General features: G+C 49.5%; 1 long non-coding RNA gene across 1 annotated transcript; it reads left to right on the top strand.

Annotated features, from left to right (window-relative positions):
- The first annotated feature begins 2 nt into the window (after window positions 1–2).
- LOC144271864 (uncharacterized) lies at window positions 3–15,567 on the top strand. The gene is made up of 3 exons (XR_013347438.1): window positions 3–459; window positions 1,028–1,134; window positions 14,903–15,567. It is a non-coding gene; the product is annotated as an uncharacterized LOC144271864 (long non-coding RNA).
- The last annotated feature ends 5,659 nt before the right edge of the window (window positions 15,568–21,226 follow it).

Here is a 21,226-nt window from a genome sequence, read left to right as displayed (position 1 = left end):
TCAGCGCCGGAAACCATAGAGCTCGGGACGGGAAAAGTCCGCCGCGCCACGGGCCAACAGAAGAGACGAAGCGGAAGAACTGTCTGGAAGCCGTTGCGGTTGTGCCATAGAGACCACGTGGCGGCGCCAGAGCGTCGGGAACAGGACGGCGCCGTGGAGCCCAACTTCCGGGAGGGCTTTTGTCCCGGTGTCTGGCTGGCTGCCGGAGATTGGGGCAGGAAGGGCACGGGAGAGGAGAAACGGGAGAGGAAGGGGAACTTCCGCCTCGGGGCGCGTGTCCTTTAAAAGGGCGTTGGAGGGGTAGGGGGTGGCGATGTAGGGCCCTGGGTGCCCTTGGTACCGTCCACCCCGACCCCCTCGGGGAAATGGACTCGTCCTCCTCCTCCCCCCCCCCCCCCCCCCCGCTGCCTGGGCCAGGCGTGGTGCGGGGGGCGGCGGCTGCCGGGGAGTTCTGAGCAGGTGAAGAGCAAACCCGCCCCGGGAAGCGGCAGCCTGGGGAACTACCGGCCACAAGGCGGGTCCGGGTCAAGCGCTGGGGTTGGCTTGTGGAGCCACAGCTGCCGGAGCTCACCCTGAAACAAGGGACTGATAGGGCTGCACGTTCTTGTGCTCTGGGGGTCTCGCTGGTCTGTGGCTACTGGGGGGTGGGGGCCCCCATCACAGCCTGCGGGGAAGGGCCTCGTATCTTCACCGGGATGTTCCTGCTCTCCTTATACATATCCTTCCCCCCCCACCACCTTAACTCTTACCCTGTTCTTGGGTCTCAGCGGTGTCATGTGGCAGTGAGTTCCACAGGCTATGGTGGTTTGTCTGGGTGTTAAATAAATTAATCAGTATTTACATTTTCCTTTTGAATGTCCCACATTTTAATTTCAGCGAGTGGCCCCTTGTTCTTGTGTTATAAGACAGGGATGATAGAAGCTTTCAATCCCATCCACCTTTGCTATGCCATTCATTATTTGATATACTTCTGTCATGTTTCCTTTCTAAGGTGAACATCCTCAGGCTTTTCATTCTCTTTATACAGAATTTGTCCAGGCCTTTGATCATTCTCATCGCTCTTCTCTGAAACCCTTCCGGCTTTGCGCTATCCTTTGTGAGATAAGGTGCCCAGCACTGCATGCACTATTCAGGGTGAGGTTGACTTATATAAAGGTATCATTATGATTTTTGGTAGTACTTTCCATCCCATTCCTTACTAACCCTGTTAGCTGTTTTTGACCACAGTTATGCATTGGGCAGAAGTTTTCATTGAGTTGTCTGTGATAATGTCCAGTTCCTTTCTTGGGTTAATGAGTGAATTTAGAACCCTGTGAAGTATATTTCCCCTGCAATGTGCAGGTGTTTCTCCTGCAATGTGTGCCTTTTAACACCAGAGTTTGTTTGCTCATTCATCTAGCTTGGTTAGCTCTCTGGTCCTGACTAACCTAAATAACTTTCCTTGCAACAAAGCCTGTTGCCAACTGTCCACATATCTATTCAGGGGACACCATCATAGGGCCTAATCACATCAGCCACACTATTAGAGGCTCGTTCACCTGCACATCTGCCAATGTGATATATGCCATCATGCACCAGCAATGCCCCTCTGCCATGTACATTGGCCAAACTGGACAGTCTCTACGTAAAAGAATAAATGGACACAAACTAGACATCAAGAATTATAACATTCAAAAACCAGTCGGAGAACACTTCAATCTCTTTGGTCACTCAATTACAGACCTAAAAGTTGCAATTCTTTAACAAAAAAACTTCAAAAACAGACTCCAGCGAGAGACTGCTGAATTAGAATTAATTTTCAAATTGGATACAATTAAATTAGGCTTGAATAAAGACTGGGAGTGGATGTGTCATTACACAAAGTAAAACTATTTCCCCATGTTTATTCCGTTCCCCCCCCCCCCACCCCCGGTTCCTCACACATTCTTGGCAACTGCTGGAAATGGCCCACCTTGATTATCACTACAAAAGGTTCCTTCTCTCCCCCCCCACCACCCCGCTCTCCTGCTGGTAATAGCTCACCTTATCTAATCTCTCTTGTTACAGTCTGTATGATAACACCCATTATTTCATGTTATCTGTGTATATAAAATCTCCCCACTGTATTTTCCACTACATGCATCCGATGAAGTGAGCTGTAGCTCACGAAAGCTTATGCTCAAATAAATTTGAAAAGTCTCTAAGGTGCCAGAAGTACTCCTTTTTGCAGATACAGACTAACACGGCTGCTACTCTGAAACCTAAATAACTTTGTCATCCGCCAGTGTTGCTACCTCACTTCTCACCCCATTTCTAGACCATCAATAAAAATATTAAACAATAAAGGACCTAGTACAGAATCTTGAGGTGTCCCACTGTTAACCTTCTGCCATGATGAAAATCAATAATTTAATCCTAATCCTTGCTTTCTGGGTCTTAGCCAGTTTTTTAACCAGGACTATATTTTACCCCTTATCCCATGACTGCTTTGCTTCTTTAGTAACCTCGTGCTGAAGTCTAAATAAATCGACAACTGGTTCTTCTTTTTTTCACTGCTTTATTAAGAAGAATTCTGGTAGAAATTTTAGAGGCAAGGTATTGGAGTGGTTTGACATCATGTTTGATCCAAAAGGGCAATTCCAATATTTGTTCTCAATGTCTCTGGTTGCTGGTAGGCCAATCTTTTTAATGATGTGGGCCGCAGGCATAGCTGTGTGGCACTTCCACAGGCAACATACAAAAGCAAAATGGCATCCTCCATGTGGTTTGACCTCACATTTAATGTGCGAGGTCACACTTTGCAGAGGATGCAATTTTGCTTTACAAAATGGTGACCTCCATACAGCATGATCATGCAGTACAGTGTGTGTGTGTGAGGTCATGCTGCATGGAGGATCCCATCTTGTAGAGCAAAATCATGTGGGGCTGTACAGAATCATCCCATGGGCTGGATTTGGACCACAGGCTGCCAGTTGAACCACTCATAGCTAATGTACCCTCTCCTCTCTCTTGGGCTCAGAAAACATTGTGTGTTACTTATTGCACAGATCTGAAATGATGCAGGTGCAGCTTTAGCATTTCCTTCCTCTGGTTTATTTAAAGTACACACTCCAGGAGCAATGCCAGCTTGGCCACACTGAGCCTGAATATTAAGATATTAGAGTTCACACCATCTGCAGGGCTGTAAAATGACATCTACTGTAATGTATGTGCAAGGGGCTGAGTCACAGATGCTGCTGGAACCTTAAAGGGATACTGACCTGAAATCTAATCAACTTAAAATGAGTTAGCAGTAATTTCAGCTACTAAACTTGTCTGAGTTCCCCTGGAAACTGGCTTTCTGAGGACATTTTTCTATCTCAGTATTTTCCTTCTGTTTCTGTGGAGACACACAAGGAAGTTAAATCCACAACTGATTGAATATAGAGAGGGAAAACTGAAACTGACTGCCCACAAAATGCTGCCAAATGTGTAAAAGAAGCAGAATGAGGGAGACATTCTTTTCTCCTCCCCTTTCCCTTTAACAAAAATTATTTGTAACCTATTAAGTATAAAATTTTCAAACTGAGTTTTTTAAGTGAATGGTTTCCCTTTCCCTTTGAATTTTTTGAGGTCTTCAGTCTCACTGCAGTTCTCTTACATTTAATTTACTGTAAAGAGTGAGAGCTCGTTGTAGGAAATGAAGGTTTAATAATATAAAAACCAGAATGTGAGCTGCTTCCCGTCCTGGTTTACTTTAAAGTGGCTGGATACATCATTAAACAGCATTCCTTTCCCTTTTAATTTGGAATGTACTTTTTCCTCCTTGTTTGAACAGCTGCTGGGAAAAATCCTGGAAAAAAACCAAATCAAATTCAATGTGTCCTTACTGCTTCAATAATCCAGTCTGGCTCTGATTATGACACTTAGTAAGTGCTGGTTGTATTTTCTGGGCTCTTGTGGTCTTGGAGGGAACATTCTCTACACAGTGCCTTTTTAAAAAAATGTCATGCTGGCGAAAGATGCCAACTTGACAACTTTGGAAAGTAAAGACCTCAGCTTAGTTGTAGAACGGATACTGCACAGTATGGGCTGGGGTACTCCGAGCATCATCTCCGCTCACCAGCATGTCGGGACTTGAAGAACCACCTGTAGCACTAAGAAGAATCCAGTAATCCTACCTGGTCCATTCAGTTATAAAAGTCCAATCCCACAGGCTCCCACAGAGCCAATTTACTCGTGTATGGGATTACAGAGGGGTACGGTGATTCCTGTGAAAGTGCCTGCAGAATTGGGCCCACAGGTGCTAGAGAGGGAAATGACCTATTAGGTCACATTTAGTCTGTCTCACCCCACTGTTCTCACATTCTGTCAGGCTGATCTTAAATGCCTCTAGCCACGAAGGAGACTAATCTGCCTTATTGTTAGGAAGTAGTTCCTGGTGTTGAACCTATATTTTCTTAATTTTATCCCATTACACCATTGCACCATTTCTCCCTTATTATGCCCTTCACAGATACCTGACAGCTGCCATATCCTCCCCGCAACTGGGTTCCAGTACATTATACATTAGCTAGTGTAATCTTTCCTTATGAGTCAGTCTTTTGGGCCCCTTATGCCTCTTGTTGCATTTCTGAGGATCTTTTACATCTTTATGGTATCCAGAGTGGAACCTGGTATTCTAGATACAGTTACATCGGAGCTTTATAGAAAGAGTGTATCCTCTCCCTGCTCCATGAGGTGATGCTTCTGTCTATGCAGCTCAAATTTACTGACACTCTTGGTGCAGGGATCACATCGGTTCAAGTCCATATCTGATAGGCTGTTGATCGTCTCTAGCTTTAGCATTTTGGCATTACTGCTTTGCTCAAGTGTGTCCCATTAAATACCAGTTTAGATTGTCTCCCTTCCCCACACCAGATACTGTCAGTTGCATTGTCCCGGTTGGATCACTGAACTTCAGCTCCTATTTCTTGTTGTTCTGAGTCCTGTTGTGTTCTTTTTCTGTCTTCCCTAGGGTTTGCAGCTCCTCCCAATTTAGTAGCATGTGCAATTGAATTAGAACGCTGTCTGGGCCTTCTGGCTCACCAGTGAAGATGCTGGATGAACCCAGACACAGCACCAATATGTATGGCCTCCTACTGAACACCTTCTGTTCCTTCCCGCAAACCTAACACAGGGCCCTTCCTCTGTTTGAAACCATTCCACGTCACACTGATGCTATCCCCATCAATATGCTTCTGTAAAATGAAGAGAGCTTTGGTTTGCTGCTGGGAGCTCATTTGTGCTGCGCTTACAGTGGTGGTTTGTGCCATGTGGGACATTGTCCTCTGGGATGAAAACCTGACCACCTCCTGTACCTCACTCTACACAGGTCGTTAGGACAGCCATGCCTCTCAACCAGTGCTCTCCTGGACCAGATTTGAACTGATGATGAGCGGAAAAGCTCCATATTATTACTAACTCCAACCCAGAAAACATTCCCTCTTACAAACCAGTATTATGATGTATAACCATTGGCTTGCGGTTGCTAGCTGGGGATGTCACCACATGCAAACTGGAGCACTTTGTTGTTTGTGCACTAGTAGGAACAGAGAAAATACTTCAGAGTTAGGACTGATAGCGGGAGCAGGGCGCACAGCTTTGAGCAGCTCTGATGCTTTCCATCCAGCAGAGGGCAGTGGTGGGAAGGCAGGAGAAAGGCGATTGAATGTTTGTCAGTTTTGAAAGATCTGTGAAGTTGTGCAGTTGAATCACAGACCCGCAGGATTACATGCACAGCAATCAGAAAGAAAGAGAATGTTTGCATCTGGGATTTCCTCAGCTGACTCCAAAGATCATGTGGAAGAAAGTTCTAGCAGCCAGGGCTCAGCTGTGGTTTATCTGTGCATCTCCCCGGGAACACATCAGTCCTTCCTCTCCCCCTGCCCCACCCACAGGCTCTTTTGGTTTTGAGTAGTTGTCTATGTACAATCCAAGCAGTATTGCTTGTCGCCATCTTCTAACACCTCCTACCAAGCATTTCACCACACTGGGTGCTAGATCTTCAGCTGTAGCCTGTAAGGGTGGGTTCTGTTTCACCAGCTAGGTTACTCCTTGATCCGTGATGCGTTATGCTGTACCACTCACTTTTGCAGACGCTGTACTGCTGTGCCTTTGTTCTCTTGCCATTTGCCTCCTTTAGCTGACTGCAGCAGACGGTTCCTGGATTTCTAGCTGAGTTGCCGCTGCCACTTTCCCTTGAAACAGAGCCAGCATCTCCTCTTCTGACATCACCTCTGCCCATGCGTTTTACACAGTCTTCTGGATTTGAAGCCCCACTATTCCCTGACCTCGGCTGTCCCCCACCTCTGGAAGAGTTTTCAATGCTTTTCCCCGTGGAGGGTTGCTATTTAAGAGCCAGCGATCGAGTTGAAGGTTTCAGGCTTTTCCCTTTTAGTCTAATAGGAGTTTCTGTCAGCAGCTCCTAGGGGACTGATGTGCAATAAGGAGCATGTTCCCAAGCTGTCCAGTCCCTTTTCTTCCACACTGTAAATTCTTAATGCAGCAGGTTCCTTTTTACTGTAGGATGATGGGTCCCTTGTGATCAGGGAAACCATGCTGCAGTCATGCTAGCATGAGTCTGCTGAGTAGCTAGGGAACTGGCCTGGGAATCAGGAGCTGCTACTGTCCTGCTGGGTGACTTTGGGCAAGCCATTTCCCCTCTCTGTGCCTAGATGAGATAATTACACTTATCGCCTTTCTTAAAGTGCTTTCAGATCTCTGGATTGAAAACCTTTTCAGAGAAGTATCCTAGCAGCAGATGGGCCAGAGAGACAGGGAAGCAGAGGAAATGAATGTTATGGGCCTTTGGAGGTGAACATCAGCATCTGCTCTCCCCCTCTCCTGTGCAAACCCTCCCGCCGAGTCATCCGCCCAAGGGGTCCCCTGGTGCCTTTGAAGAATCCCCGTCAGTACCCTTCTTTCTGCCTCTCAGCCACGTACTCTAGGAGAAGATGGTGCATACAGTGGGAAAGAGGACAATTGAATTTGCTCTTGCAGAGGGGCGAGAGTTAGTGAGCTTTACGAAGGATGGAAGACTTTAACATGGTAACAAAGAGATAGTAACAGGCTGAAGAGTACAGCAAGGAGACTTGTTGAAAGCCCAGATCACAGACTCGGCCTGGAGACTGAGGAGCAGGGATGGGTTGTGTTCCTCTAAACCAGAAACGAAACGGGGAGGGTGAAACTCTTGTCTGGTTAAGCGGAGAAGCGCAGGTGTTCACGAGGGCTAAGTGAGCCTCTTTTAAGAGCAGAAATCCTGTGTACAAAGCCAGGCCTGGATCCTGCCAGGGGAGCCTCATTGAAATTGCTGAAGCACGGAGCAGCTTGCAGGATTGGAGGCCCCAGTTGGGACAAATGCTCTGCTGGTGAAGTGCCCACGGCAAATGATAAAGGCAGAGGGAGGCTATTGAAAAGGTGAAATGGATTCTCTGTTAGAAACCATATGGCTTGAGTCATGGCTTTCATCCCTGCCACTGCCAGAGAGGGGAGGGAGGGGTTGGAGGAGCGGGGGAAGTAGAAGAGAGGTTAAATGCATTTCTTTGATTTATTGCTATCCATTTTTACCATAAAGGATGATGGGGGGAGGGTGTGGGGGGGAATTCCTATTGAAAAAGCATATTCCATAAGCAAAGTCTGGCCCTAGCACAGAGTACAACCTCCAAGGTGGAAGTTACGGAGCAGCATAAGAAAACCAAGCGCAGTGACTCACCGGGGCTGGGTGGTAAATACCTCTACAGGTCGCGGTGGCAATCAAGTGTGAAATAGCAGAGCTACTCTTGGGGATGCTTAGTCCCACAGCCGTCTGGGAAGCTTGGAAAGTCAGGCCTATGCAGTCTGGCTTTAACATGGAGCTAAGGGAGGTCCTAGGAGTTACCGCCTCTAAATGCCCCATTGCTCAAATATGGTCTCAGCTGTGCATCTGATACAGGGCTAGTTTGAGTTTGACTGGCAGTCCTCGGCCCCAGCTGAAAATCCCATACCTGCTATCCTGCCCGAGGCTCCCTGAGAAACTTCAGGCCTGGCCTAAGTCAGGCTGTTCCGCTGCTGCCGGCACTATCTATCCTGGCTGCACTAGAGCCTCGCCCCCTTCCATTTGCCACATGCTGCCAGCTGCAGCCCTGGCTGCCTGCTGCTAAGGGACAGCGGGGGTGTGGCTGCTGGCTGAAGAGGAAGCAGCCCAGCAGCTGGGGGATGCAAGAGAGCTGGGCGTGGGGCACAAAAAAAAAAAAAAAAGGCAGAGAAGCCTTAAAGGAGGAGAGACCTGAAATGTACCTGCATAGGTGCATGCTTCTCTCCAGGTGGGGTTTGGTGGCCCCCAGCTTCCTGCCTTTGGAGAACTGTTGTGGACCATATTAATCCTAGACCCCCTCCACCCCCCCAGGCAGGACTTTGAGTGAATCTCCCGCGGAGGCCTTCTGGGGCAGCTGTAGTTTGTGTGTCCATGTGCATGGTGTTTCCTGCGTAGGCTCTCCGGCAGCTGGCCCAATCAGAACTAGAAGCCCTTTGTATTTCCCAGCAAGCAAGCTGCTATTCCTTCAGCTGCTCCCAGGGGAGCTGTGACATGGGGGTGCCTGTTCCTACCTGCCCTAGCAACCCCCAAAAAGGGTCGCTCTGTGTGAGCGGGGATAGGTGAGTAATTGTTGTGTCTAGTGTGCGGGTGGTGGGTGGTGTTGGTGGTCCATGATTTACAGGAGGTCGCACTAGATGATCTGGTGGTCCCTTCTGGCCTTAAGCCCTATGACGCTGTGAGTAGTGGGGTGCCCCCCCCCCGTGAGTTGGGGATGGGGGTGAGAGTGATGGAATCTGTTGGTTTATATCTCAGGTGACACCTAAAGCTGGGGGATCCCCAAGAGCATGACAAACTATAAATCCTCCCTAGCCACAAACGTAGGGCCAGATCTGCAGCTGGGGTAAAGCACCATAACTCTGCTGCTGTCAGTGGAGCCACACTGGTTCACAGCCGAGAAGGATCTGGCCCATGATTAATACGATTATTTATTTGTATTGCCATGGTGCCTAGCAGCCCCACTCCTAGCCTGCACCCCGTTGTGCAAGGTGCTGTACGAACACAGTCTCTGTGCCAATTAAACCCTCGCGCCACAAAATCTCCGTGACACCATACTGTACTTCGGGTGATGCTGGCACAGCCTAGAAATCATTTCAGCCTGTACGCTTCCTGTTCTGATTTCTTATCTGTATCACCTAGGAGCCCCAGCCTTGGCCCAGGACCCCACTGTGCCAGGCTCTGTGCAAACACAACACAAAGAGATGGTCCCTGCCCCAACGAGCTTACCATCTAAGTAGCCCCGGGGCTGTTTATTCCTTTCCCAACAGCTTGTGCTTTGTTTCTTCCCACTGGGGCCTTTCCTTGGTGGTGCTATGGCAGGGGTTAAAATGAGGTGAGTGCCAGTGGAGCAGCACAACCCCCTCCCCTGCTAAAAACAGAGGGCCTGCCCCCTGGCACAGCCCCTCCTTTCCCCCTGCCCTTTGGCTGGTACAGCAAGGTGGGGTTCGGTGGCCCCCAGCTTCCTGCCTTCCCCTCTGCTGTTTCAATCTCCCGTAGCCACTGTGCTCTGTTACTGCAGCGGGGTAATCTGATGTCATTTAGTCTGTGTCCAGATTAGATGGCAGCATGTTTTAGTAATTTCTGGTCCCTGATCCACAGGGAGCTGGTACCATGGAGCTGTTCAGTGACTATTCACTCCCTTGTTTTAACAAGATGCAGTGAGTCATAGAGATGCCCCTGTGCTGTACTAAGGGGCTACATGCAGGCTCAGGAACAGAGAACAGGCCTCCACAGGCCTTGCACTGCTGTTGTGTAGTAGATGGGGATGCGTGTCCCATCTTGGCAGCTGAGGAGATAAGGCTATCTCTGCACTGACGGGTACTGCCTTGCAGTTAGTGTTGCCAGCTGTCCCACTGCTTTTATCAGATCTCCCGGCTGGGTGAGTTTGTTTGTTACTGGGTGGATGGCAATATGTTTTGGCTTGTTCAGCCTGGTACTTGATAAAACTTGTCTGGCCTGATCTGCATTCAGGCATTTAACTTGTAGTACTCTTTCCCTCTTGTGGGAATGAGTGTTTCCCAGCCAGCAATCTGAAGCCAACAGAAGGAACGGATTGCTTGTGGTGGCTTGTCTCCCAAGAAACCTGGGGGTAGGCGTAGACGTAAGGCCGGATTCAGCCGGGGGTGTAGAGTGGGTCCTGCAGGTATAGCACGTAGGGCAGAAAGTCCACTCAAGGGGGGAATTGTGGCAGGCCAAAGCAGCCCCAAGCCCCCTGCTGTAGGGAGGCTGGCATGGGGCAGCTCCGCCGAAAGAGCCAAGGGCTCTTGTCAGGACAGTTAGGCAGTTTCTTGGCACAGCCGACTGCTGGTGGTTTCGAAAGCTGCCCTGCCCTGATGGAAACCCTGGGGGAGCGCACTGGGAGTTGCTGTCACCTGTCCTTCCTTGGGGAACAAGAAGGATGTAATGAATGCAGAGTCTGCCATATGCTCTCAAGATCCCCCTCTGATCTGCAATAACTATGTGGTTGTTGTCTGAGGCCTGGTCTGCGCTAGAAAAGTAGGTCGGGTTAACGACATTGGTCGGGGTGTGAAACCCCTGAGCAGCGTTGTTAAGCCGACCTAAGTCCTGGTGTACGCAGCACTGGGTCAATGCAAGAATTCTTCCGTTGACCTAGGTACTGCCTCTCGGGGAGGTGGATTACCTATGCCAACAGGCCAATCCCTGCTGTCAGCGGAGGTAGTGTCTACACTGAAGTGCTACAGCTGTGCCACTGTAGTGTTTTAAGTGTAGACAAGCTCTTAGTTATCCCCTGGGGTTTGCAGCTGAGGTTCAGCTCCATTCCCAGTAGCTTCATTTATTTTTGGTGTTTCTCTTGGCAGCACGCTCATTGCATCGACCTGGGCTTCTCTTAGTTCTCTTTTGGCTATCTGAGGTTCCCTTTTTTAGAGGCCTGTTTCCCAGCGCTGAACTCAGTCATTTGGGGATTTCAGTTCCCTTTTCTAGCAGGCTTTTATTTTCAGTTTTCATCCGGTTCAGTTTTGCCGTTTCATTCCGTAGGCAATCAAAGGGAATTTGTTCTAGTTAATTTCATAGTAACATATGGTTTCAACGTGACATCCTCTCCTGCCGATCTAAGCCATCATTTAAGCCCGGATCCTGCCAGGCGCTGAGTGCCTTCAGGCCCCGTTGAAGCTGGTGGGAATTGAGGATGCTTGGCATTTTTCTGCATGCTCTCAGCACCTTGCAGGATCTGTCCCCTTGGACTCTGGCGCTTTGATGACCAGGGAACAGACATTGTTTGCTCTCCCTCTTGGTGGCTCATGAGCTACAGAGACTTGTGGCTTTTCTCAACGTGTTATTTGAACTTTAGAACCTTTTCCTTTTTTTTCCAGTTGATGAGTCACCCTTGGCATTTCTGTCACACGTGTGACTCAGACAGACACTTTCTGCCTGGCTTAGGGATTTCTGTGCGTCTTCAGATTTGACTAGGCTGCCTTGGATTATTGCTGCCCCTTTCTGATGAATAGCCCCAGTCACTGATAAATGTGCTATCAGCGTTGGCTGCATCTGGCTGGATGTAATGTGCGTGCCGTGATTTGTCTGTCACCACCATCACGTTTCGGGTGAGTGTTTGTGAAGGATGTGGAAATGGGCGGATGCTGCTCTGGTTACAACGCTAGGGCGGGGCCCAATCCACAGCCTGCTCAGCAATTGCAGATGTGTTTTTACTGCATTGAGCTCAGTCCTGCAGCCTTACGCAGTCCTTTCTATGGGAGAAGCTCCCCTCAAAATCAGTGGGAGTTTGGCCTGTTAGACCCTGGCCTCAATTTTGAAGAGTGGCCACTAACTTTGAATGCCCCTGTTTTTGGAGGCCCATTTTGAGACACCAAGGGACTGATCTTCAGAGGCAGTGAGCATCTCCAATTCCTGTTGGCCTCTACTCTGAACGCCAGGTTGTCTAGGCCAGATTTTCAAAAGAGTTCAGCTCACATTTAGGCTCCTAGGGCAGATTTGCAAAACCAGACCACTCAGCATGTGGGAGATGCTGGGGGCTGAGCTCTTTGGACAGGCTGGCCTGGTGTGTCTCAAGTGGAGCACCCCAAATCCCTGGGCACGTTTCAGACTGTAGGCTTGACGTTGTCATGTGCCTCAGTTTCCCCCATCTGCTAAAGAGGAGACTAATATTTCCCTTCCACCAGGGCTGCGGTGACAGTGCCTTAACCTTTGTACAGAGATCTGATGAAAGGTGCTAGGGAAGTGCAGGGTCTCACAAGGCTTCCCCTCCTCCTGGAGCCCTGTGAATAGGTTTCTTCTCCCCTCCGTTTGCCTGGCAGTGTCGCATCCCGTCTAAGTGGGTGAGGCAGAGCGAGAGAGCCATGGAGCAACCTCTGCATTCTCCCCTTTGCCAGTGGGAAGGCCTGAGGACAAGCATTCCTCTTACCAGGCCCTGGGAGAGGCCTTGTTGAGAACCTACCCGGTGCTAGTGCTGACAAGCACCTGCAGCCATTTCCTCCAAACTTGCAGTGTGCATGCCACTGCACCCGGTCCCTGGAGAGGCCTTGTACCACCCCAGCAGCAGGGCCGCTGTGAATGAAGGGGATGGGCTGCTGGTTGCACTCTGCTCTCCAGTGTCTTGTCTAGTCCAGTTGGCAATGATCCAGGTGATGGGACCGGCACCCCTTCCCTGAGGTCCACAGCCTGATGCATCTTCCCTGCAGGAGCTGTTTCCTCGCCAGATTTCTCCTAGTTCTGCCACCCTGCACGATCCCCTTCGGTTGTTGGTGTTTACCCCCCCAAGATGCATGGGCCTGGTTAGCCAACCAAATGTATTTAGATAAGCCAACCCAGCTCCTGCCATCTTTTGGCTTATCTAAATCCGGTTTTTGCTTCTAGTCCTCCCCGTCCATCCCTCCCCCCTTATCAAATTGGCTGATCTGTAGGGTTTAGGGCTGGGCTGGGTGAAGGTAGGAGTCTAATCTGATTGGAATCAAACCCATACCGCTCTGCAAAGGAAAAATTTTTCCCGTCTTACCTGTTCGGGGAAGTTTTGTGAAGGGCGGGAGGAACTTACGACAATCTTAGATGAGGTAGTGAGATAATAGCATTGATTTTAAGCCTTTGCATAGCACCTTTCCTCTTCCCAGCTTTACCCATTCTAATGTGCAGGTGCTCAGATAGTACGCCCAGAAAGGATCTATTCTCAACAGAGTAGTAGGGCCTGAACGAATCTCCCATCAATCTCAGCTGAAGTTGTGCAAGCTTAGCTCTTCTGAAAACCAGGATCCTCTCACTGAAATCCTCACCATGCCCTGGTGAGACAAGAGAGCAATACTGTCCCAGTTTTATACTAGGGGAAACCGAGGCTGCATCTGTACTATGCCCTGGTCTACACTAGGAGTTGAGGTTGAATTTAGCAGCGTTAAAATTGATTTAACCCTGCACCCATCCACACGACGAAGCCCTTTTTTCGACTTAAAGGGCTCTTAAAATCGATTTCCTTACTCCACCCCCGACAAGGGGATTAGTGCTGAAATCGGCCTTGCTGAGTCAAATTTGGGGTACTGTGGATGCAATTAGACGGTACTGGCCTCCAGGAGCTATCCCAGAGTGCTCCATTGTGACCGCTCTGGACAGCACTCTCAACTCAGATGCACTGGCCAGGTAGACAGGAAAAGGCCTGCGAACTTTTGAATTTCAATTTCCTGTTTGGTCAGCATAGCAAGCTGCAGGTGACCATGCAGAGCTCATCAGCAGAGGTGACCATGATGGAGTCCCAGAATCGCAAAAGAGCTCCAGCATGGACCGAACGGGAGGTATGGGATCTGATCGCTGTATGGGGAGAGGAATCCGTGCTATCAGAACTCCGTTCCAGTTTTCGAAATGCCAAAACATTTGTCAAAATCTCCCAGGGCATGAAGGACAGAGGCCATGACAGGGACCCGAAGCAGTGCCGCTTGAAACTTAAGGAGCGGAGGCAAGCCTACCAGAAAACCAGAGAGGCAAACGGCCGCTCAGGGTCTGAGCCCCAGACATGCCGCTTCTATGACAAGCTGCATGCCATTTTAGGGGGTTCAGCCACCAGTACCCCAGCCGTGTTGTTTGACTCCTTCAATGGAGATGGAGGCAACACGGAAGCAGGTTTTGGGGACGAGGAAGATGATGATGATGAGGTTGTAGATAGTTCACAGCAAGCAAGCGGAGAAACCAGTTTTCCCGACAGCCAGGAACTGTTTCTCACCCTGGACCTGGAGCCAGTCACCCCCGAACCCACCCAAGGCTGCCTCCCGGACTCGCCAGGTGGAGAATGGACCTCTGGTGAATGTACCTTTTAAAATACTATACATGATTTAAAAGCAAGCATGTTTAATGATTAATTTGCCCTGGCATTCGTGGCTTTCCTGGATATACTCCCAAAGCCTTTGCAAAAGGTTTCTGGGGAGGGCAGCCTTATTCTGTCCATCATGGTAGGACACTTTACCACTCTAGGCCAGTAGCACATACTCGGGAATCATTGTAGAACAAAGCATTGCAGTGTATGTTTGCTGGCGTTCAAACAACATCCGTTCTTTATCTCTCTGTGTTATCCTCAGGAGAGTGATATCATTCATGGTCACCTGGTTGAAATACGGTGCTTTTCTTAAGGGGTCATTCAGAGGTGCCCGTTCTTGCTGGGCTGTTTGCCTGTGGCTGAACAGAAATGTTCCCCGCTGTTAGCCGCGGGGAGTGGGTAGGGGCTAGCCACATGCTGGGGAGAGGCAAAATGCGACCTTGGAACGAAAGCACATGTGCTATGTATGTAATGTTAACAGCAAGATTTACTGTGAAAGAGTGTACCCATTGTTCTATAAAATGTGTCTTTTAAAATACCACTGTCCCTTTTTTTTTCTCCACCAGCTGCATGTGTTTCAAGGATCACAGGATCTTCTCCTTCCCAGAAGCTAGCGAAGATTAGAAGGCGAAAAAAACGCACTCACGATGAAATGTTCTCTGAGCTCATGCTGTCCTCCCACACTGACAGAGCACAGACGAATGCGTGGAGGCAGACAACGTCAGAGTGCAGGAAAGCACAAAATGACCGGGAGGAGAGGTGGCGGGCTGAAGAGAGTAAGTGGCAGGCTGAAGAGAGGGCTGAAGCTGAAAGGTGGCGGCAGCATGATGAGAGGAGGCAGGATTCAATGCTGAGGCTGCTGGAGGATCAAACCTACATGCTCCAGCATATGGTTGAGCTGCAGGAAAGGCAGCAGGAGCACAGACCGCTGCTATAGCCCCTGTGTAACCAACCACCCTCCTCCCCAAATTCCATAGCCTCCTCACCCAGACGCCCAAGAACGCGGTGGGGGGCCTCCAGCCATCCAGCCGCTCCACCCCAGAGGATTGCCCAAGCAACAGGAGGCTGGCATTCAATAAGTTTTAAAGTTTTAAACTTTTAAAGTGCTGTGTGGCCTTGTCCTTCCCTTCTCCACCACCCCTCCTGGTGCTTCTCTCCTCTACCACCCCTCCTGGTGCTTCTCTCCTCCACCACCCCTCCTGGGCTACCTTGGTAGTTATCCCCCTATTTGTGTGATGAATTAAAGAATGCATGAATGTGAAGCAACAATTACTTTATTGCCTCTGCAAGCGGTGATCGAAGGGAGGATGGTTAGCTTACAGGGAAGTAGAGTGAACCAAAAGGCGGGGGGTTTCATCAAGGAGAAACAAACAGAACTTTCACACCGTAGCCTGGCCAGTCATGAAACTGGTTTTCAAAGCTTCTCTGATGCACACCGTACCCTCCTGTGCTCTTCTAACCGCCCTGGTGTCTGGCTGTGCATAACCAGCAGCCAGGCGATTTGTCTTAACCTCCCACCCCGCCATAAATGTCTCCCCCTTACTCTCATAGATATTGTGGAGCGCACAGCAAACAGAAATAACAGTGGGAATATTGATTTCGCCGAGGTCTAACCGAGTCAGTAAATTGCACCAGCGCGCTTTTAAACATCCAAATGCACATTCTACCACCATTCTGCACTTGCTCAGCCTGTCGTTGAACAGCTCCTGACTACTGTCCAGGCTGCCTGTGTATGGCTTCATGAGCCATGGCATTAAGGGGTAGGCTAGGTCCCCAAGGATAACTATAGGCATTTCAACATCCCCAACTGTTATTTTCTGGTCTGGGAATAAAGTCCCTTCCTGCAGCTTTTGAAACAGACCAGAGTTCCTGAAGATGCGAGCGTCATGTACCTTTCCCGGCCATCCCACGTTGATGTTGGTGAAACATCCCTTGTGATCCACCAGTGCTTGCAGCACTATTGAAAAGTACCCCTTGTGGTTTATGTACTCACCGGCTTGGTGCTCCAGTGCCAAGATAGGGATATGGGTTCTGTCTATGGCCCCACCACAGTTAGGGAATCCCATTGCAGCAAAGGCATCCACTATGACCTGCACATTTCCCAGGGTCACTACCCTTGATATCAGCAGATCTTTGATTGCGTGGGCTACTTGCATCACAGCAGCCCCCACAGTAGATTTGCCCACTCCAAATTGATTCCCAACAGACAGGTAGCTGTCTGGCATTGCAAGCTTCCACAGCACTATTGCCACTCGCTTCTCAACTGTGAGGGCTGCTCTCATCTTGGTATTCTTGCGCCTCAAGGCAGGGGAAAGGAAGTCAAAGTTCCATGAAAGTGCCCTTACGCATGTGTAACCCTTCTGCCTGTCAGAGTTGGCAGCAACAAGGGCCGGGTTCAGTATCTAGGGGTTCCGTTCCAATAACACAATGCAAAACTGGCTTGAGCCCCCACCCAGTGACCTGGGACAAATATATACGACCCCCGCTGGGCGCCTCCAAGAGGCAATACTTCCCCTCTTGCAAGCACATAGTCTGAGTGTAGCAAAAAGCCCTTTAATAACAGAGAGAAACAATGTGGCATTATGTTGGGGAAACACCACCAACAGGATTCATAACACAACCCATGAGCAAAACCCACCCCAAGCAAACTGGGGCATGTCCTTTCCCTTTGGTTCTTGAATCCAGCAACCCAAAATCACCCAAAGTCCCAAAAGTCCAACGACCCAAAAGTCTTTGTCCTTGGTCAGGGCAGCCCCAGAGTTCAAAAGTTTCTGTAGAGTTTTACCTCCCAACCTGGGTGGAGATGGGGGGGGGAAGGGGGTTAAGGGGCACCTTACGTGGTCCAAAGCTGATGGCCCCACCTCTCCATGGGGCTCCGCTCTGCCAGCTACCCCATGAGCTGCTCTAGGCATCCGACAAACTGCTCTGCTAGCCGCTCTGCTCACCGTCCCGCAAACTGCTCTGCTCTGCCAGCCGCTCTGCTCACCGTCCCACAAACTGCTCCACCATATAGCTTCAGGCTCTCCCACTACTTAATACAACACTCAGTGAATTCAGCTTTTAGTAAGTTTAGCTCTTTTGTGATTTCAGCTTGTAGTAGAGGAGCCTCAGTGCTGATACACCATTAGCCCAAAGTGAATTCAGCTCAGCAGCCTGTAACTAGACTCCTAATAGAATCAAAATTAGCTCTGATACTCCACAGTGGAGAGAGGAGGAAGTGCAATTAACAGGGGGCCTGTCACCAAGTATTAATACCTGTCCCCAACCTCTCTCAATTCACAGAGTTTTGGAACCCATGTCCCTTGCCTAGCGAGTGCTACTTAGTTGATGGCGACTCCCTCCATCATAACAAAAGGCCAAGTACAGTTCCACTGTCCTTGATTCCCATAATCAGGGTAATAATTTATTCTTCCTGCCCCAATAACAGAGACACTGGGGATCCCACAGCAGCCAAAGTGACCATTTGGGCAGCTATGGCCTCATTCCAGGCGGGGTGGGTGTGCCTATGCAAATGAGATTGGCCCCTGAAGTTCTTTTCCACAACTTGCCACACCTCACCACCAGATGTCAGGGTGGAGCTCATCCTGACTCTGCTTACACGTGCGAAAGTTTTGCAGCCACTGGGAATCATCCCAGACCTGCAACACTATGCGGTCCCACCAGTCTGTGCTTGTTTCCCGAGCCCAGAATCGGTGTTCCACCGCATGAACCTGCGCCATTAGCACCATGATGCCCACATTGGCAGGGCCCGTGCTTTGAGAGAAGTCTGTGTCCATGTCCTCATCACTGACGTCGCCTACTCGCCCGGTTTCGCTTTGCCAGGTTCTGGTGCTGCATATACTGATAATGCGTGTGGTGTTTAATGTGCTCCTAATTGCCAAAGTGATCTGAGCGGGCTCCATGCTTGCCGTGGTATGGCGTCTGCACAGAAAAAAGGCGTGGAACAATTATCTGCCGTGGCCCTGACGGAGGGAGGGGCTACTGACGACATGGCTTACAGGGTTGGCGTACAGAGAATTAAAATCAACAAAGGGGGTGGCTTTGCAAGAAACTGAATGGCCCCCTCAAGGACAGAACTCAAAACCTCAAGGATAGAACTCAAAACTGGGTTTAGCAGGCCATTGATTTCACAGAGGGAGGGAGGAGAAAATGAATACAAAACAAATCTGGTCTATTTCTTATTTTGAGCCACTTCATCTATCTTTATACATCTTGCTGGCAACAGACTGTGCAGTCGGACTGCTAGCCATCCTCATCTGCTGGGTGCTCGGCAGAAAACGGTGCAGTATGATTACTGGCCATCGTCTTCTGCTAGCTGCAGATTAAAAGACAACGCACTGCCGATAGGATTCAATCGCCACGAGATGAATGGGAAATGACGTGGCTGAGTCACTCCCATGTTTGCCCAGGCGCCCGATTAAAAGAGCACCCAGGACTACGTCGAAGACGGCTACCAGTCATGCTGCACTGTCTGCTGCCACAAGGCAATAAACTGCTGCTGTGTAGCAATGCAGTACCACGTCTGCCAGCACCCAGGAGACATATGGTGACGGTTAGCTGAGCGGGCTCCATGCTTGCCGTGGTATGGCGTCTGCACAGGTAACTCAAGAAAAAAGGCGCAAAACGATTGTCTGCCCTTGCTTTCATGGAGGGAGGGAGGGAACGGGGGCCTGACGATATGTACCCAGAACCACCCACGACGATGTTTTAGCCCCATCAGGCACTGGGATTTCTACCCAGAATTCAAATGGGCAGCGGAGACTGCGGGAACTGTGGGATAGCCACCCACAGTGCAACGCTCCGGAAGTCGACGGTTGCCTCGGTACTGTGGACACGCTCCGCCGACTACAGGCACTTAGAGCATTTGTGTGGGGACACACACAATCGACTGTATAAAACCGCTTTCTACAAAACCGACTTCTATAAATTCAACCTAATTTCATACCGTAGACATACCCTATGGGTGCTATAGCGGCATAGCTACTGCGCTACAACCCCATAGTGTAGACATTGACTCCAGTGACAGAAGGGGTTTTTCTGTTGCTGTAGGAACTTCACCTTCCTGAGTGACGGTAGCTAGGTTGATGGAAGCATTCTTCCACTGCTCTAACAGTGTCTACACCTGGGGTTCGGTCAGCTTAGCTACAGCGCTCGGGGTGGGCTGGGGGTGGATTTTTCACACCCCTGAACGCCACAGCTATGTTGACCTACATTTTAAGTGGAGATCAGTTCCTGCAGAGAAGAGAAGTGACTTGCCCAAGGCCATCACAGGGAATCACTGTGTGTGCCAGGCTCAGAACTGAGTCTTCTGGCTCCCAGGCCTTGCTTAAATCATGTGGCTTCTTGATTTTTATTTGGGTTTTTAAAAATCGCTTGCTGAAATCCTTCCCAAGAGCCTATTCAGGGAAATAAATAGTTGTTGGGTAAGGGGCAGCATCTTGTCAGGGAGTAAAAATTATTTTAAGTGCTAGAAAATAATGTCATATGAATGGCTGGGACTCCAAGCAAGAGTATGTCTTCTCTCCAGCTCTTTTAGTATCTTGAACAGGCACTTAGGCCTGGTCCACACACAGCCTGGCACCGAAATAATGAAACCGGGTTTCAGTCACAAGTTTTGTGATTTCAGTGCAAGTTTGTTTGGAGACCAGGCCGTGCAGAGGAAATGGTGCTGGTGATTTACTAGGGGGCGCTGTTCCCCCTGGGTCTGCATGGACCCAGTCCCCAGCATAGTGCTAGGAAGATGCTGCAGGTGCTGCCATTTGGATGAGCTGGGAAACTAAGGCCTGGATCACTTGTGATCATTAAAAGCCCCCAGACGCTTTTCACACATGTAGGGATCATACCGGCCTAGAGTGAGAAACTGAAAAGCCTTGGATGTCCCTCTTGGCTCCACGCTCACCTGGTCTCTCTCTCCCATTAAGAAACAAATGCACCTAATAATGTCCATCTCTTTGTCTGAAATCCATGTAACAATCTCTCCCCTGTTTTAAATGAGCTCTGACAACAGCGAGGGATCAAGGATTAAAGAGCTGTTGTCTTTGCAGCCCGTCAGGGCAGGACTGAACTCTCTATTCCTTCTCTAAAACTATTGAATGCCATGTTCAAGGTTGTGGTTGCTACAGCCGGGACATGTATGTGACACTGGCAGCTGTGTCCACCTCAAGAGGTCTGAGATTTTGAAAGCACTCCCAAGGGCCTAAGAGATCTCCTCGAAGCAAGGGGTTAGGTAGCCTTATAGGGATGTTAATCATAGAATCATCATAGAATATCAGGGTTGGAAGGGACCTCAGGAGGTCATCTAGTCCAACCCCCTGCTCAAAGCAGGACCAATCCCCAATTTTTGCCCCAGATCCCTAAATGGCCCCCTCAAGGATTGAACTCACAACCCTGGGTTTAGCAGGCCAATGCTCAAACCACTGAGCTATCCCTCCCCCCCATCCAAATTCCAACTTAGTAAATGCATTCTCTGCTTTTCTCTTTAGAAATGGTATTCTCCTCCCCTTCCTGGCCAGAACTGTTGCTGCCATACACTGTTAATCAGCTGCCCTGTTCCATCCCAGAGGTGGCTGCCTTTCAGTGTTGCGATTCCTATGTACAGTTTGTAAAGCCCTTTGGGATGAACAGGACTATAAATGTAAATTGTGGTCATTAGTAAGGTGTTAACTCCCATGCTCTTCTCCATATGACAGTTAGGTCCCCCACCTCTCATCTGATTGTCTCATTTTAGCTGTGCTGAATTGTAGCCTCACATCCTGTTGAAAGCCTGGCTCATCCTCGCGAGGCGTGCTGCTGGTGACAGTTAGTCACTCTGGGGTGAGGGCTCCGCATGGTGCTGCACAGCGCCCCCTACTGTCCTTGACCATACATGGAGCTGCAAAGCGCAAATTTGG

Source organism: Eretmochelys imbricata, chromosome 1, assembly GCF_965152235.1.
Source record: "Eretmochelys imbricata isolate rEreImb1 chromosome 1, rEreImb1.hap1, whole genome shotgun sequence".
NCBI classification, from domain to species: domain Eukaryota; kingdom Metazoa; phylum Chordata; order Testudines; family Cheloniidae; genus Eretmochelys; species Eretmochelys imbricata.
This window is presented reverse-complemented; position numbering and strand designations above follow the sequence as displayed.